The sequence below is a fragment of the Notolabrus celidotus genome, chromosome 10 (assembly GCF_009762535.1).
Source record: "Notolabrus celidotus isolate fNotCel1 chromosome 10, fNotCel1.pri, whole genome shotgun sequence".
Lineage (NCBI taxonomy): Eukaryota > Metazoa > Chordata > Actinopteri > Labriformes > Labridae > Notolabrus > Notolabrus celidotus.
In genome coordinates this window covers 29,649,651-29,668,677 of record NC_048281.1, presented here as the reverse complement: position 1 = coordinate 29,668,677, position 19,027 = coordinate 29,649,651, and the positions used below count along the sequence as shown (strand labels likewise).

At 40.7% G+C, this 19,027-nt stretch overlaps 1 protein-coding gene across 3 annotated transcripts in view; it reads left to right on the top strand.

Annotated features, from left to right (window-relative positions):
• The window catches only part of ankrd50l (ankyrin repeat domain 50-like), a 144,627-nt gene that overhangs the window by 72,806 nt on the left and 52,794 nt on the right, over window positions 1-19,027 (top strand). For all 3 annotated transcript variants that reach the window (XM_034693386.1, XM_034693387.1, XM_034693388.1), the window contains one exon: window positions 15,950-16,043. The gene's annotated coding sequence lies outside the window, so the exon portion shown is untranslated. The remainder of the gene's footprint in view (window positions 1-15,949; window positions 16,044-19,027) is intronic.

Sequence of the window (19,027 nt, the reverse complement as noted above, 5' to 3'; positions counted from 1 at the left end):
GGTTGGACAACAGCTAGCATTAGCATTCTGTTTCTAGCTAAGATGTGGCACACAATATGATGAAAAAGGCATACATTCCTGGCAAGTTGCAATTCAAGCTAGTTTAAAGAGCTGTTAAGTAGGTATGGTCAGAAAACAGCCAACATTAGTGTTTAATCATTTCCTAGATAGTGGCACACAATATAACAGGACAGTGTTCATCATGAGGTGGTAGTGCTAGCTAGTTATAACTAGTTTTATCCAGGTAATAACTGAAAATTTACAGTTACAGCTGCTAGCTAACAGTACTAACAGTTACATTTACTAGCTAAGCTGAGTGTTGTTTGAATGCCAACCTCTGACAGTCTTGTTGCTGATTATGTTTGGCTTTTGTAGCTTATCTGGAGACATCAGTTGGATGTCAATCATTTTCATAACCCCCTAAACACCACTAACTGGAGCTTTGAGTACTTTCATCAACAATTATCTACAGTTATCTGTATGTAAAAGCCAAATAGTGTTGGTAACATTTTAAAACTTATAATACTTTCAGATTAGCATGGCAAATATGATTATTTGGTTTGGACTGACTGAAAAGTGGGCATCTAGAATTGACCATCAGGTTTGCAGGTGCATATTTCTGTGAATGTGTTACATTATTTTATGGTAGCATGATTATTGTTGGGGCAGCAGCATCGGTGCGAGGGTCAGGGGGAGTTTTGGTGTTTAGAACATGTGAGATTTACAGACACTACAGTGTGACGGCCGCCACAACAATCCTCTCTCTCTGTGGCACAGACAATGGATGAACTGTTCAGCCACAGACGTACAAGTGTCCCAGCCATCTGTCTGCATACCCCCACAGTGCAAACATTGTGCTACACACACACAGCGCCGTCACCCCTAAAAAAAACACACACACACACGCACACACACACACACACACACACACACACACACACACACACACACACACACACACACACACCACTGTCATATGTGTGCAAACTAGTGAGTGATTTAAGTCTTAAAAACTTTGTCTGAACTGAACTGTCAAATTAACAAACTTTATGGTATTTTTATGAGGCAATGACAACGCATTATGCCCTATTTATAATATTTCCTTTAAATATCATTGTTTTTTATTGCTTTTATTTTATTTGACCTCTTTCCTGACTCAGGTAAATACTGACAGGGCATTCTTTTAAAAATATATTGTTATTCTAAAGACCAAATAAAACCTGAGAGAGCAAAAATCCTCATGTGCAGTCACACAAAAAAAACAAAGACCAAAAGAAAAAGAGGACTAGCGAAATATTAAATTAGGAATTATAAATTAAGAGTTAATTGATTATACAAATGATAAATAATAATAATACTGATAGCCAGTTTAGTCCAAGTTTCATCCACAAATGTAAACTTAAATTCTGACCAAGTAGCCCATCTATAAACAAAAGTTAGACCTCCTGTTGCAATGACTTGACGAGGATCAGCTACAAGCATTGTCAGGGGGCATCCCTGTGCTCTTACACACACACACACACACACACACACACACACTCGGACACACTGGCACACTCGCGCACACAGCTTTAAATCTAAAGGGACTAGATATAGAGAGTTGGGACAAAGGCTGTGTGTGTTTGTGTTTTACCAGCAGAATAAGATCAGGTCACCATACAGTCTCTGACAGTTCAGGACTGAAAGGCTGCTGCAGAAGAGAGATTCCCCTTTGTGTGTGTGTGTGTGTGTGTGTGTGTGTGTGTGTGTGTGTGTGTGTGTGTGTGTGTGTGTGTGTGTGTGTGTGTGTGTGTGTGTGTGTGTGTGTGTGTGTGTGTGTGTTAGCAAGTAATAGAACACAAATGGGAGGATAAAGAAAGAAAGTCTACAGCCTTTAGACAAACCGTCCTCTTCTGTCTGAGGCCACACATCGTGTGTTCATGTGTGGGTTTTGTTTGTGTTGATTTTAATATGTTTTCTATTTGATACCCTTTGATACCTGCTTATATATACAAATATAATTATTAACATTGGATTTGCTGCTATGTCAAAATGTCAGAATGTAAAGCAGTATAATAAAGGCCTCTATATGCAGAATGGTACCCTGTTTATGATCAGTGGCTGCAGAGACACCACAGAGACACTGCAACAGCTGTGACTGCTCAGCATGTTTTTTTTCTTCTGTTTGTTTTGGTGCTAATGGAGCTTTTTCAGAATGAGGAAAATGTTGGTTTGAGACAGACTCTGGGGTCCAATATGTCTCTGAATGAATGAATGAACTGAGACACAGGGATGGGATTGCAGTTGCCTTCTAATCAGTCATGAGATTTTGGGATATGAAGTCCTATGTTACTTTTTTATCACTTCTACAAGCATTTTTGTTGCCCACCATTGCTTTGTATCATAAAGACATTTTTAAAAGACGCATATTTACTATGGGATTACATTAAAACACAATAATACCCTATACATTGGACTCAATTTATCATTTTGTGTGCCTTAAATCTAACCATATTCTACTTATAGTCCCTAGAAATATTTTGTAGTCAAAGTTAGCTTCAGATTTCACTTGCAGATTCAAGAGCATGGCATCCACTTCAAAGTAATGGTCATTTCTGGCCAAGATGTGTACTTTGCCATGTTCAGTGGCGTCTGTGTCCTCTAAATGTAGGCGGACGTCTGAGTCCTGACCTGAGGAGCTGGCTCGTCTTCGCTGGGCCAAACCATCATAACTTTCAACCAACAGAGGCTTATATTTCAAGTTCCTTTCAAACACCAGATTAGAGCTGAAGAAGCCTTTCGGACTAGAGGTGATCAGTCTTAGAAAACTTCAACCAAATGCAGTCGCCTTTTTGGATCCAGTCCGAAATACACTGTTGCAATGCAGAGTTTGTCCACAAGAGGCAGCACTGAGTTGGACGCAGCTTAAGTGATATCATGGAAGACCTACAAAAATATTTGACTGATTGTATTTCTGACTTATGCAGACATCCCATTATCATCTAAATATAACATGTCAAATAATATTTCCTCTTTTTCTCAGTGGGACACAGAGACTGCTTTCATGCTAGTTTTGAATAATAAACAGTCTGGATTTATGTGTGTGTGTGTGTGTGTGTGTGTGTGTGTGCCTCTGTGTGTGTGCGCATGTGTTTTGTCTTCATTCAGTGTGTTACACAAAGACAAAGACAACACAGCCTACAAGACGAAACACACACCTGCATCCAAACCCACAGAGGAGACACTCATGTGACGGTCTGAATGGAGTCACTGCTTTCTTTCTCTCTTTCTCTTCTTTTCTTTCTTCTGTCTTTCTGGGTCTATGAGCGACAGGCTGACCTCTATAATGTGTGTACCATCAGCATACTGTACACAGAGCCGTCCCTGTTTGCAGTATGAGAGACAGTTGGTGGTCACAGTGTAATTCACAGAGAGTGCTGTCACAGTGAAGGAAGCAGAGACACATTCACTGTCTAACAGATGGCTCATACATGCTGCAGAGCCTGAAAACCTTCTATTCTCACACTCAGACGCTTCAAGGACCTGAGACCGTTTCAATGCCCGTTTGTTTTCCTCAGAGATGACAGAAAACACATTTTCAGCTGGGAATAAAGTTTGCACCAGATAGTTCATGAAATGTTCACTCTGTTGGCCTCATGTGGGGACAGAAGATGCTGAATTTGAAAAATATACCCACTCATGAATTATTCAAAGAAGCCCCAAAGAAACAAACTGAGTAACTGACTCAGATGGAAAGAAATATGGTTGAAAATCTAGCAATGGATGGATGTTGCATGTCTGAGATTTGCATCTTTTTTTACTGCATTTTCATGAGTCAGATATTCTCTCTCTTTCTCTCTCTCTGTTGGCTTTTAAAGCTGCAGACATAAGTGCACCCTGCTGCCTAGGAATCTCCTAACAGTTCTCCTGTTACCTCTGCAAAGCGGGGAACACCTGACTCAAGTTCACAGAGTGCTGTGGAGAGTGTCTCTGTGCTCTGTGTGAGCTCTCATCAAGAGATACTGGTCAAGGAGAAAAGCCACGGATGCATTCAGCAACTGAGACGAACTGGGTTTTGTGGATGCTCTCAGCATAACTTAAAGTGGAAAAAATTGTTGAAGTATGACCATCGCCTTAAGAAAAGATTAGTGTCACCAAAAACACTCTGAAAGACTTCAACAATAAAAACAAGCAAATACATAAATGTCATCAGAGTTATTCCTGAGATAAACGTATTCTCTCCTGGACATATTTTGTAACATTTGCAACCAGAAGCAACACAGAGTAGCTGCATTCACACATGCAAAAAATGTCCTCAAATTTTTGGTGATGGGTGCATGTGTGAATATAAAAATAAACCCACTTTTGAATTTAGTGCATAAATGAATTTGATGTTTTTTCATAGGCTTCATAAAATATTGGCGTAGTGACGTCCCCAGGTTTTGAAGCCCAACGATGGCAAACGCCATACTGAAAATGCTGACTCAACCTATCTATCCATTGACCTTGCAAGAAGCAGAGAGGTGAAGTTGAGGCGCCTTTAGCCTCTTTGCTAACAGCTGCAGTGTCTGAGTTGTATGAGACTATTGTGTGTTATTTGCAGCCATATGTTATGAAAGAGTTCAGATACACTACCATTCGCAAGTTTGGACACACCTTCTCATTCAATGGTTTTCATTCATTTCAATTATTTTCAACATTGTAGATTAATACTGAAGACATCAAAACTATGAAATAATCTGGTTTTACCATAATCTGGATTACAACAGTAGTCAAATAGGGCTATCCATTGTGTGCTAACCCTACCTCTGAACAACACAACTGATGGTCTCAAACACATTAAGAAGGCAAGTCATTCTACAAATGAACTGTTGACAAGGCTCATGTTAATTAGAAACCATTCCAGGAGACCACTTCATGAAGCAGACTGAGAGAATACCAAGAGTGGGCAAAGCTGTCATGAAAGGAAAAAGGGAGCTATAAGAATCTAAAATATAAAACGTATTCTGCTTTGTTTAACACTTTTTTCATTTGTCATTTAGTTTACACAGAAGACGAAGGGGGATTTTAAATTGCTTTGAGTGTTTTTATTGCTCAGAAACCAGAAATACTCGGTCTTTGCAGTTCCTCTTATACACAATAAAGAAGAATGTTAGAGTATTAATTCAAGTACAAATGAAATTAGAAATAAATGCTGAATAAAATAAAAATAATGCAAAAACACAAAATATTTACAATTACTAATTTACCAAGCGCTACAAATTAAAGTGATATAAACAACAAATGGTAATATTCATCAAATATCTGAAAATATTATGTTGCAACTGTCATTATAAAAGCTGCAGAGTGGACTTGGCCATCCAGTTTGAACAAATCGATGAAACTCCTCTGGAACTCCCCTCCCCCCCCACATAAGACAGCCAGACTCCATAACATCATTCAAATCCCATCTCAAAACTCACCTGTTCAAACTGGCATATTCACTCTAACTGGACTCTCTGCACTTCACTAGTTTTTATTTTTTTATTTATTACTTTTTGTTTGTTTGTTTGTTTTTCTGATGTTTTAATGATGAATGTTTTTATTATCTGTAAGGTGACCTTGGGTGATCTGAAAGGCACCCAAAATAAAATGTATTATTATTATTATTATTATTATTATTAATATTATTATTATTATTATTATTATTATTAATTCAAAATTGTTTAAAGGCCCTGTGAGGAGTTTTGAACTGGCTGAGAAACAGGCTGAAAATGATACTGATGCCTCTTTATGACCTTCAATAGCAAACAAGTCCATCAGCAGCAACACTGACACCTTCTCTGTTGTCATTTTTAATGCCAGAAACCGCCCTGAGGGGGTAGGTGTCAGACCAGCTGATGGACATCTCACTTCAGAAACAGCATTTATTTGACTGTTTTCATGGAAAAGAATCACATTGCCTGATAAAGTTGATTGTTAAAGACAACAGGATGAGGCTCTTGTTGAAAACACTATTTTTGCATGTATAGGACAAGAGATAAGAGGTATCACTTTGTCCACCAGGGGGGCGCCAGAATCGGTACTAAACAAAAGTTCCTCACAGCAGCTTTAAAGACACTTTGATACGCTTCATAACTTTCACTCACTCACTGGATCAATACTTCCCTTTCCACCAAATTCAACATCAATCATTTGAAGATGAAATTAGTAGAAGAATGAGACCAAAGACGTCAGCCCCTGTCATGAACCCGGACCTCTGATATCTGGGTCCAGTTTACACGATCATAATAGATTGTATCTGACAGATCAGCACTCGTTCTGTAAAAGACAGCGTATACAAACTATAGAGACCCATGTCTAGATATTGTTTCCCAATTAGGCAGAAGGGCAGTCATTTCTACAGAGACTGTTGCCAACATCTGAAACAACAGCCAGTATATTTAGCAATTAGCCGCAGTGAGGCCCGATGGGAGAGGGAGGGTCCTGGCAGAGGGAGAAAACATCAGGGACGGACCTGGAGACAGAGCCGGGTAGAGACGACTAATTTCCCTCAGGAGGACTCAGATGCACACACGAGCAGGAACGCATGAATACAGAATGTATACACACATACAGACATATGCACACAGACAGACACACACACACACACACAGAGCACCTCTTTTCTTCTTTGATAAAACCCCGGGGGAGTTCAGGGTTGGAACCGGCAGTGTTGACCGGTGTGTGTCGTGTATCTCTTGTCTAATGAGGAGGTGCCAGTCCCACCAGTTAATTTAGCACAAGACAATCGCACACTGACTCACACTGACATTTATAGGCAATTAGGACCTGCCGGAGAAAAGTGTGAGTCTGTGTGCATCTGTGCATGTTTGTGTGTGTGGTATAGGTGCAGCGATTAGTTCAACATTTCTATCTGTTTAAATCTGACAGAGCAGCCCTGCAGCTAATTTTGTTTGCATACAGATAATGGGAAGACATTATTTTAATTGCATTGTGGCTTGTAGACATTCAATTCTGTGTATTTTACGAGGTTTGTAACAAGTATTAGAATCTATGGGGGAATTTTTGTCGTCGTGGAGTTGGTTTGTTGTTGGTTTTTATAAGTTTGTGTTAGAGCACCTTAGTTATAAAATGCAACATGATTATTTTTTTTATAAAAATGAGGTTTGAGGTAAACCATCACTTCAGTATTATGAAGCCAACAAGTCACCAACAAACCACTTACCCTTCAGACACACACAGGGTCGCAGAGATTAATTTAATGTTTTGCAGTGAAAGAATAATTCCATCTTAATACTTTCTGACAAACTTTCCCACTCTAATCACACTCACTGTAAAGACTTGCAAACTCACCTTACAGGCATAATGTTGGACTTTGGAAGGAAACAGGTTCACCTGGGAGAACAAAATGCAAGAACTATTGCTTGTGATAGTAATGTGCACTTATGAACAAATTCAAGATACAAATATTAAACAGTTTTTGCAGTAACTGCTGAAGGACATCAAAACAAGGTTAACTAAATTGTTGGAAAATCATAGATGTGCATTGAAGTTAACAGTTATCAGTTTGATTCCTGTGTTCAGTAGTAGAAAAAATTGGCCAGGAATAAATAAGATGGATGTTCAAATGAGAGTTAAAGAACTCCTTTCAAGCTCTGTGGGGATCCAAATGTCTAACGTTAGGAAACTGTACATCCTGCAGAATTGTTAGCGTAGGTTTTAACCACCGACTGTATAAAACAAAGACCTAATCTCATGTCAGCTGCCAGTTTCTAAAGAGGTGTAATAACGCCTGAAGGTTGGGGTTCCCCTAACCAAAACACTGACTTTAACTAACTTCACATTGATGTAGAAACAGGCAGGAGTTGGAGTTAAGGCCATTACCTTACCTGACGAACAGCTGCAACTCACCCTCCTGTCCGTCAAACAAGCCACGCCCCTACGCTTAATTCTTGGCCTTGGTATAATCAAAACAAATTAGTAAAAAAAAAAATATAGACACCCCCAGTATAGTTTTTACAAATAAAGGTAATGAGACCAAAATTTATTTTGTTCCAGGCTGTCAATCAGCTGTAAAAATGGGCTGTAACGAAGTCTCTTGAATTTTGGAGCCAGCCTCAAGTGGACACTCACGGAACTGCAGTTTTGGGGTTTACACATTAGCTTCATTTCTCAACACTGGAGTCTGCCTCTTGGTTTTAAAGAGTTGAACATCTACAGGCTTCAACCTGACAAACAACTAAAGTTAAACACTCCACAATAAAAAAAAAAAGCTGCTTCGATTAAAGAGGCTTTGAAAGGTCTCCAGTAGGATGTTAAGATGGGGAACATAGAGTTCTGGAAACTTGAATTTACTCCTGAAAAAATATGCCTATAGGACACAAATGTTCAACAAAGCTGAAGCAGGTAAACACTTCTTTAAAAAGCTTAAAAGATTTGTCCAGAAGCCCTTAATGTTAACTCAGTTGCCTGATATATGAGTGGAAATTCCTTAAATTGTCCTGAATTATGTAAGTGTGAAAGAAAGCTGGAAGGAAATCTGAGGGTATTTCATTTGGTTGTATTTGTTTTTAGCTCTAAATGAGACTTTTATGCATATTTACCTTTCAGTATAACGTATAAAAACACATATTCAGTTCCATTGAATTATATTAAGTTACATTTTTAGGGTTTGAAACAGAATGTGTGTGTGTGTGTCTCTAGTCCTCAGATGAACCCATAGAGTCTCTTACAGCCTTCAAAGGTCTCAAACAGAGCTCTGAGCGGTGCAGCAGCTTCAGCCCAGAGAATCATATGTGATGTAATGCTGCTTGCATCACACTGTATCTCCCCCAGCTGATGACAGTCAGGCCTGTTTCCCCTGCCAGCACATCCCAGCTGCTATGAGGCAATGTAGTCTGCCAGGCACAATACGGCGTGTCAGCCCCCAACAATGGCCGACTTGTGCTCCCTGGATGGCATCATTGTCACAGTTTTTTCTCCCTCTTTTTGGGAGCGAGGGCTTTGTGGGTTGTTGTTGTTTTTGTTATTGTTGTTTTAGCTACATTTCTCTCTAGGTTAGCCTGTTATTAACCCTTGCATTGTTGGCTGGGGGGACAATAGATGCAGTGCGTGATGTAAACTGCTCACACACAGGCTGGATGTGGGTCATGGGAAGAAGACCGGGTACGATGGTGTCGTGGGATTGTAGGGAAAGATTTAGGGTTTTAGGCCAGACCAGGTCAGCGGAGAGAGAAACTGAAGGTAAACTGGAGCAGAAGAAAAACTGTTGAAACACATTCAGACTGGAAAAGTCCAGTACACAAGAAGAAGAAAAACGTTGCCTTTTCAAATCTTGGGGGTTTAGCTGACTTATTTTGGTCTGTATTTCTGCACGACATTACTTGTGTGTGTCACAGTCAAGGCACTATGCTACCAAAGCTTTTGTTTCACTATGCTGTAGCAGTAGACCACTCATCTAATCATCCATCTTTAAGGCATCTTATTGCAAGAATAAGGATGCACAATCAGTTAGAGGATCACATTTTCTGACATAGTGGAAGACTGCTGGAGAGAAAGCTAGTCCCAACACCAAATCCATTAGCAGCAGCCATCTTTGTTGTTTACAGAAGATTCCCAGTAAACCAACCCCTTAATGGATGAATGGTTATGATTGGCCCTGAGTCAGGCCTGGGAGGGAAACCAGATTCAGCAGCACAGAGCAAATACAACGTGATCCGAAATGTTTCCAACAATTTGTAATCAGGGAGGGAAGAAGGATGTCACTGCTGTTTACTCTAGCAAACACTTCTTGCATCTATTTTGTTTTAGATGCAGTCAGTGTTGCATCATAATTTGGTGCAGAGCGTCTGCAAGGGGACAAGCAATCATGTCCCCAAGCCTACAATGCTATGAATGCTTGGTTTTAAACTCTGATGCTAATTCTAATAAGCTGTCGTGCCCATGTCTGGATGTGATGTTTTCTGAGATGCTGACTGTATCTTTAATGACCTTACGTGAGTCAAAGTGACTAAACACATTGACATCAGGTGGCTAAAACTTAATTAATAACCTTGTTCAGAACATTCATCAAACAGGCTGCTACAGTGGTCATTAACCAATGAAAACAAGAGGATATTACTCAGTGATATACATTGTTGATCAGTACTGTCCTGATAGGGCTGATTGTTTACTTCAGTTTAAACTTGCTGTATAATTACGGTTGTTAGTCCTTCCTCTAACAATCCAAATAACGAGCCTCTTTCCTTTGTAAACAGGTGTCTCTTAATGACACAGGTGACGCCTCTGGCCAAAATGTTTACAGCGTCTCTGCTCCTAAATGAGTCATTACAACTTAAGACAAACAATCCCCAGAGGATTGATTCAAAATCTTTTGGGGTTTAAGATGAATCCTCTCCTCTTTCTGCATTACAGATGATGGTAATATATCACATTATGACCCAGAACTAATACTAATGTCATGTTTGTGTCACTGCAGCTCTTTAAATAGGGTTTACCCACGTGATTCTGTTAGTCTGCAGATTTTGAGGACTTGAAGGGCTCATTAACTTTGCTTTTTTGTGTTAGCATGAACATCCCAGCAACCTCACTGCATCCTGGGTTTCATCTGTAGATTCTATTGCAACAGTGACACTCATAGGTTTCCCATCTGTGGACTTGCCTAAAGTTTGGTATATGGTTGCTGCCGTGATGGTTTTCTGCAGCCAGAAGTTATCATATCTGGAGGAGAGGGTGGTGCTCGAGAGGAGCAAGGGGTTGGAAACATCAAGGTATCAAAGCATGTAGAGGGTCTACATGGCTCATTCATTAGCGGCTGTATGAACTAGTTTCTCCTCATGATTTCCACAGGGTACATTAAGTGTACATCAAGCTATACATGTTTAAGTACTTGCAAGTTTTCCAATTCAAACTACATTTGACGGTCACCAATTTTTTCTGAATTCGACAATCTTCTTGGGGAAGAGTCTACCTTTTTTTTTAAGTGAAGGAGAGACCTTGTCCCAGACTACCAGAGGCACATTTTTGGAGGTGTGATGAGGAAACACACACAAAGTCTGGTCAAATGCACTTTAGAAGAATTCATTTTCATACCTTGACCTAACACCTGCACAACCACACTCCACAAAACTCAGCTGACCAAACTTTATTTTGGACCCAGCCCAGTTCTCATCCCAAATCAGGTGTCAGCTCACCTGGGAAGACCCATGAAGAAGAAGAAATGTCTTCTCTTATTCAGTCAACCTCACACATGTTGTCACAAAGTATCTCCCCCCTGTTTCCTTATTGTAGTCATAAAGTCATAACCCCTCCTCCCTTTCCTCACCCCTCCATCTCCCCTCGTCCCCTGGGCTTCGCCCGTCCTCATTAGCCGGTATTTTTCCCATGTTTGTTAATTGTGTCCTGCTTTTAGCACCACCTGCCCCTCCCTCCTCCCCTACCTTCTCTCTTCCTCCTCCTCCTCCTCCTCCTCTTCTTTCTCCCCCCCCCCCTATCCTACCTCCTCTGCTCATCTGTGCTCTCTAACAGCCACTAATTGTCATCATAAGGATGCGTTCGCTGTCACAACTGGAGAACAGACTGCAGACCGACAGTGTGCAGCCTGGCTTCTGTGGCCCCTGGAGGCCTCTGCTGTGGTTTCTGGGGGCCCTGAGGACCCTGCAGGCAGGAAAACCTCACTGTGCAAGTGTAGCTAATGAAGAGAGGATAAAGTTTGTTCCTGGATCCACACAGGCACACTGGGACTTTAGTGTAAACGAGAAGAAGGAGAGATATACAGTACTAGAGTTACAAGAGAATAAAAACACAAGAAGTCACACTGCTGACTACTTCATCACTCAGACATCTTGTCTTGTCTCTGTTCATTCACTGAGTCACATCATGCACGCTTGAACTGCCTTTGTTTTCATCCAAAAGGTGGACTGCATCCTATATACAGATGCAACCAGTAACCAGATGCAAAGAGAAGTATCATGTTCAGGTATTTTACACAAAAGATGGTGCTGTCTTAACTTGAGCTTCACCATCACCATCATGACCACCACCAAAACACTTAACTTAAGACAACAAGTGTAAAGTGGAGGTGGGTGGCGCTACAGTAGACTGAGATCAACCACTGTACGGGTAGCTAGCAGGACTACAAACTCCACATGTTGAAAACAGATAGCACCAGAGAGAACTACACAGCTGCACTGAAACTTAATGTTCTGGACTTTGGTGTTCACAGCGGAAATCCTCATGAAGCAAGACAGCTGAAATCTTTTCCTCTCTAGAGGACCCCCCAAAACAGACTGCTTCTCATATACTGGTGCACTTATATTCCAGATTTTAGGGCAAATCTACATGATCTATTATCACCAAGGGAATCTAAAAAAATTATAAATTCTGTAAGTTTGAATAAAACCTGCATGCACAACACCACAGTGATAGAGCAGATGTATTAAAAGGCAGTTATTTCTTTAACGAATGACATTTTGAAATCTATTTTAAATAACTTCATGTTTTCAGTCACCTCTTAAAACCATCAACCGACCCTTTTTTGACAAAAATGTCACGGGTGTAGAAAGGAGGAGGAAGATCCAGGTGCAGATTTGAAAATAAGATAATTTAATAATTTAACATTAACATTTTTTACCTGGTAAAATAAATAAATACATAAATAAATAAACAGATATGAAACAAACTTACTGCAAACTAAATTCGGGGAACAAAAAAAAAACACTGGAAGACAGGAATCCACATCACATAACACATCATAAGCACAATGAACAGGCACAGAAGGGAGGAAACACACAGACTAAATAGACACACTGATTAAAGAGTCCGGATACACAGGCGAGGACAACAAGGCAGAGGTGAAGACAATCACAAAGGCGGGAAAACACAGGCAGTAACACTAAACTTAACACAAGACTATTCTACAAAATAAAACACTGGAAACCAACTCAAGACCACAGGAAAACACAGGTAGCAACAAGACTTAGAATTAACTTAAAGATTTTAATGTTTGTTTTTAAGTCATTACATGGTCTGGCACCTCAGTACATCTCTGACCTCATACACATCTACGCCCCCTCCAGAGCACTGAGGTCTGCTGATCAGATGCTTCTCGTCGTGCCAAAAAGCCGACAAAAGACGAGGGGTGACCGTGCTTTTTCAGTGGTAGCTCCTAAACTGTGAAATGAGCTACCCACCCAAGTGAAAATGGTCCCCACCTGGATACTTTTAAATCACATCTTAAAAATCATTTTTACTCCCTGGCTTTTAACACAGCATGAGAGTTTATGTTGGTCTCTGTTTGTCTTTTAATGTACTGTGTTTTAAATGTTACTATTATTTATTTCTACTGTTGGTATTTGTTGTGCAGCCCTTTGGTAACCTTGTTGTTTTTAAAATGTGCTATATACATAAAATGGATTGGATTGGATTGAAGACAAAACACTGAAAAGGCAAGAGATAAAACACAGAACATGAATCAATGAAACACACAAAGTGAAACCACAAATCAAAGCCAGGACACCACAAAGAAAACACAAAACAAAAGCAACCCATGACAAAAAATATTTCATTCCCTGCAGGTTTTGTAGCTCCTGGCATTCTTCTAAAAAGTGTGAATTTTAGAAAAAGATATGCAAAAATAAACCAATGAAACTCATTCAAGCCAATTACAATGAAATATAAACAGACAGATGTCCTGTAACAATGACAGGTGGACTTTGTCTGCCCTACATTCATCAGACAACCAGTAGTTCAATTTAAAAAATACAATGATTACTAGTAAACTGATTTTCCAGTTTGAAAATGACAAAAGAAGTAACATGTTCTGTCATTTTTGAGTCGTGCTGTCCCAAAAATCGTTCTATAGCACCCTGAGTGGGCCTTTTAAGTTTGTGGAATATTTTAGTTTGTGTAGAGTCGGTCTGTAGAGTTGACTTTGTGTTTGTATTGAATGAGCTTTCTTAATCTTCAGTGAATGAATCAGAAACCTGCAGATTGCTGCTGCAGATTGTGTCTTCATACAGGCAGTCATGTTCCTCCACACATGCACATGTTAGTGTGTCTGTGTGTTCGTGTGCAAGTGGGAATTCATGCTTTGTGGCATGTGTGCCCCCAGCATGGTGCCGTGGTGGGCCCCGTGCCGGCCAGCTGGAGGCTCAATCTGTTGAGGGGGTCCGCCGCTCAGTGGTGGGAGGTCGGCCGGACCCACAACAACGGCCCGACCGTTTGCCCCGGCCTCCCCTCTGACCAGGACGGGCAGCTTGGCACGACCAGCCAGGGATGACAGCTCCGCGCAACCCAAACCCACAAGACACAGTCGAGGAGGAGGAGGAGGAGGAGGAAGAGAAGGGGGGGAGGAGGTGAGAGGAGAGGATGCCGAGGTGGTGGAAACTTTAAGGAGGGAGGGAGGGAGGAGGCCGCTCACAGCAAGGCAGCACAAACAGCAGCAGAGCAGAGTCCAGGCACGCTGCCAACTGCAGAGAGAGGCAGATTAAGACAGACGGCAAAGCAGAGAAAAAGTTTTGAGCGCGGACTGATGGAGGAAGGAGGAGAGGAGGAGATGAAGGTGAAGAGGAAAAGGGAGAGGAGTTATCTGCAGACAGAGGACAGAGAAGGTAGAGAGGGAGTGAGGGGGACATTTGGGGACCTCAGTGAGATCAGAGAGAAAAACAGTGACAGCAATTTAACGTGAGACATTTATGTCTTTACTGAGTTCAAGAAATCTTTTCTGCTGCAGCTCAGTGTTTGTATCTTTATTTAAGATCTGAACTGAAGATAATGGTGCTATGAGGCAGTGCAGGGCTTCCTAATAAGGAGTTTTTGCATGTGGCCTTGTTAAAAATATTAACAAAACCCATTTTGACAGACTGGATATGAGGTAAACAACTTTCTGTTCCTCTAGTTTTTCCTGTGGCAAACTTTTGCTCTTGGTGTCGCACAATCTCTGAACCAATCAGCCATCATCCCACCACTGAAAGCTTCTGGTGTTGATGGCAGACCTCTCAGAGTTTCTGATGTAGCTGGCAGTCAGCAGGACTTCAGTTTTCATGTGTTTCCACTGTTTACAGCCTGATGAAGATGCGCACGGTGCTTTTCAGCTCAGACAATTCCAACGCTACACCTTTAAGCAGAAATACATAAAAAACAACAACTCAAAGCCTTTCCCAAAGCCCTGTCCTCATATTTTTTATGTGTAGGGATGTGTACGTGTGTGTGTGTGTTGGGTCTTTCTGTGTGTCTCTTCCACCAGCCTGGTTCTCTGCTCTCTCTGACAGTTTGATGCAGGGCACCGAGGTTACATCTGAGGGAGTGTTTTTAGCGGTCACCAGCCTACAGAGGGGACGCTAGCTGGCACCATCTGGTCATGAGACCCAACGTTTATCTGGCACAGTCTTGGCCAATGTCCATACCTGCTTGTTCTGCACACACACACACACACACACACACACACACACAGTACACACAAACGCACACTTACTGGGGGTCAAGCTACCCTAAACGACAGGCTGAGAGCAGATGTCCGTCAACCCTCCCAGTCCGGTTAATTAAGCAGCATAACAAACAGCTAGGAGACAACACACACACACGCACACACACACTCAGAGTATACTGTACATACCCAGAGACAGATCAACGGCTGTTTGTCCTTACTGCAAAATAGGAGACAAGATGAGAGGACAGTACAGGTCTTTGTGTTTTATGGCATTTAACATTTTGTCACTCAGAAGCTGCAACTAAAAATGCATCAAAGTGAAATTTCTCAGTGATTACAGCTTATTAGTCATGAGTGTCACAAGTGTAATGACTTATGGGCATCTTAGTAATGTATTACTTTGCATATATTGCATTCAATGCATGCATTTTATAGTTGTTGTGGTTTAGGAGTCAGCTGTTCTGAATGGTGTTCAATCTGGAATACTTTTTTGTGAACTATAAAAAATGTTATCTTGCAGATTTTGATTTCTGATCTTGCTGTCGGCGCTTCTTTCTACAGAGTGGATTTGTTGTGAGGACCGGGGCAGCTGTAACTCCAGTTTACCACAGGGGTGCATACAAACAGCTGCAGGTGCTTGAAGATTTCAATTACAGTAAGTCATAAAAACACAAAAGTCATTTTAGGTAGGAAGTAGGAAAAAAAAGCCATGATGTATTGCTGTAATGTATTCCTGAATAGCTACATATGCATATGTATTGCATCAAAAATAGTACAGTGTCAGCTTGTTTGTATCTCTAATGATTGCTGGGTATTAAACGGGGTAATGTATAGTGAGCAGGTGCTTGGGCTTCACTTCGGGGGTCTTGTCTCACCATGTTGGGATCCTATTTGGCATAAGCCCCAGCTCACTATACATTATCCCTTACTTAGAATCCAAACAGGGTGAGTGAGACAGTGACAGGTTCCACCAATCCCCTAAAACCAGTAGTGGACAAAGTACACGGCTTCAGTACTTAAGTCAAAGTATAGGTCCTCCTGTTCAAACATTACTCCAATAGTGAAAGTTGTTCTGTCAAATTATGACTTGAGTTAATGGTACTTAAGTATTTTCTTTAAAAAATACTTAAGTATTCAAAGCACTTTTTAAAATATCTCAAAATGTATTTTCACAAAGCATGAGGTCAGTCAAGAATACATGGGTGTACATTCTGCTATGTTCTGTTTATCTCGAAAACATGATTTCATATCTAAAAAGAACATGAAATATAAACTAAGTTACTACAGACTAGTTTAAAACGTTTATCTAGAATAAAACCAGTTTTTTATCTACAGACCTCCGCATGCTTTCTCAGGTTAGATGGTGATGTTTTGTGGGCTGTGATGAAGTTTGTGTGGTAAACAGGTCAGAGATTTACAACAATATGAATGATTCTTTATTTCAAAAACTTCAAATGTGGGCCCAAAATATGTCCGTGGTACTCAGGTAGAGAATCATCATCCCTCTCATCCATAGCAATCATCAACACGACAAAATGAACGCAATGATCTGAATAATGTTTGCTCTGCATTTGATCTACGCTCAACCGAGGTATAGCTACACCACTGAGACAAAACAAACACAAGTACATGAACAGTTTACGGTCTCTGGGGTCTGATTTCAGAACAGAAAATTCATGAGCTGACTTCAAAGCAAAATTAGTGAGCAACTAGAGCATTGATAGAAATGTAGTGGAGTCAAAAGTATGATATTTGTCTCTCAAATGTAATGGAGTAAAAGTAATAAGTCTCCCCAAAAAAACAATACTCAAGTAAAGTACAGATACTCAAAAACTGTACTTGAATAAAGTACTCAAGTAAATTTAGTCTGTTACTCTCCGCCACTGGCTAAACCCACCAGCTCACTATACATTATCCTGCTCGTTTCAGGCTGTCAACTAAAGTAATGATAAAGTTGACAGAAAATACTTATCTAAAGATGATTTTATTGTTTTACAAATTATAAATATAGCTTAAAAATAGTTGATCAGTTGTGCTTCCATATTCTTAGCAAGCTACGAGCATGTCAAGACGTGTTTTTCCATTGGCCTTTAAACTGGCATGGAACTGTTCTATAAAATGACTGCAGTGTCTTATTCAGGTCTTCTGATATTTCAGCACCACATGTATTTAAAGTGATATTAACAATGTGTTATTGACTGATTTAGAATGCAAACAAAAAGTTACAGTTATACCACAGTGTTGACAGGCTGAGGTGAAATGTCCCAGACTCCTGTACACAGAAAAATGTTAAAAAACTGATTTGAAGTGAGGGGCTCTGTCTGTCAGTGGATTGCCTCAGTTTCAGCTAAAAATGACGAAAAATAATTTGTATCAACATTTAAAAGAACCAAAGTTTGAATCTTTCTGTCTGAACACATGTTGGTTCATCACACTCCCCAGCTTTGATGTGCGTGTTGCTGGGCAGGCAGCCTCTGTGGGTGAGTGTGGCATCATATCAGTGCTGCTGAAGGGCCTCAGTGTTTCAGCCTCTATTGTCATCCCAGCAGGCCGTGGGGTGAAGTCAGGGATTGTGTGATCCGATGAAGCGTGCTGTTATCAGAGACTTCAGCCCCGCTCATGAAGCTGACATCACCACATTGCCTCAGTTTAAAGCTGCATGATGCACAGCAGGTCACTGAGGACAGGAGGAGAGCCCAAAAAATCACTGCAGAGCCGGGGGTTGTTTAGAATCAAAGTGTTGTCTTTTGCTTCTTTTTAAACCTGGCTTGTTTGACAAGTCATTTCTGTGACAAATGAAGGCTTTTTTTTTTTTTTTTTGTTATATTTTTGGGCATTTTTGCCTTTATTGATAGGACAGCTGTAGATAGACAGGAGATGTGGGGAGTAGAGTGGGAGAAGACATGCAGCAAATTGTCGTGGCTGGGAGTCGAGCTGGTGACCTCTGCGGCGAGGACTATAGCCTCTGTATGTGGGGCACTTAGACTGCTAGACCACCAGCGCCCCAAATGAAGGCATTTTAACTGACTTTCTCATACTGAAGGAAAAACCTTTGTTCGTTTCAAATCTGTAACAATAATTACTGAGATGCAAGGTTTTATTTGAGGCCTGAGTCAGAAACATGTCAACCTATGCACTTAAAGTTTACATACTGTTATGGCACAGTAGTCTGCAATGATAATGGTGAGGCCATTACAACCCCTTTAAGGGACTGCTGGATAAGACGATCTACTGGACCAGTGTGACTTATTATACCTGTGAGATATTCAGACTGCAAAATTAAAATTAAGTAAAACTAAAAGGAACATTAAAAAAAGGATTACAAATCAGGACAGAAGTAGTTATGATAGCCTTCTATGATAGTCCATCATGGACAACATCCACCACTCTCTCTACAACATGCTGGTGAATCACAGGAGCACATTCAGTGCGAGACTCATTGCCCCCAAGTGCACAACAGAACGCCACAGGAAGTCATTCCTGCCTGTGGCCATCAGACTGTACAACTCCTCCCTCTGATGACTGAACTATATCCTGTACTCTGTGCAATAACCCTACAATAACAATACAATAACCATGCAATACACTGTGCAATATCCCTGCCACTTTAACATTCTTGTATATATCACCCTCATTCCT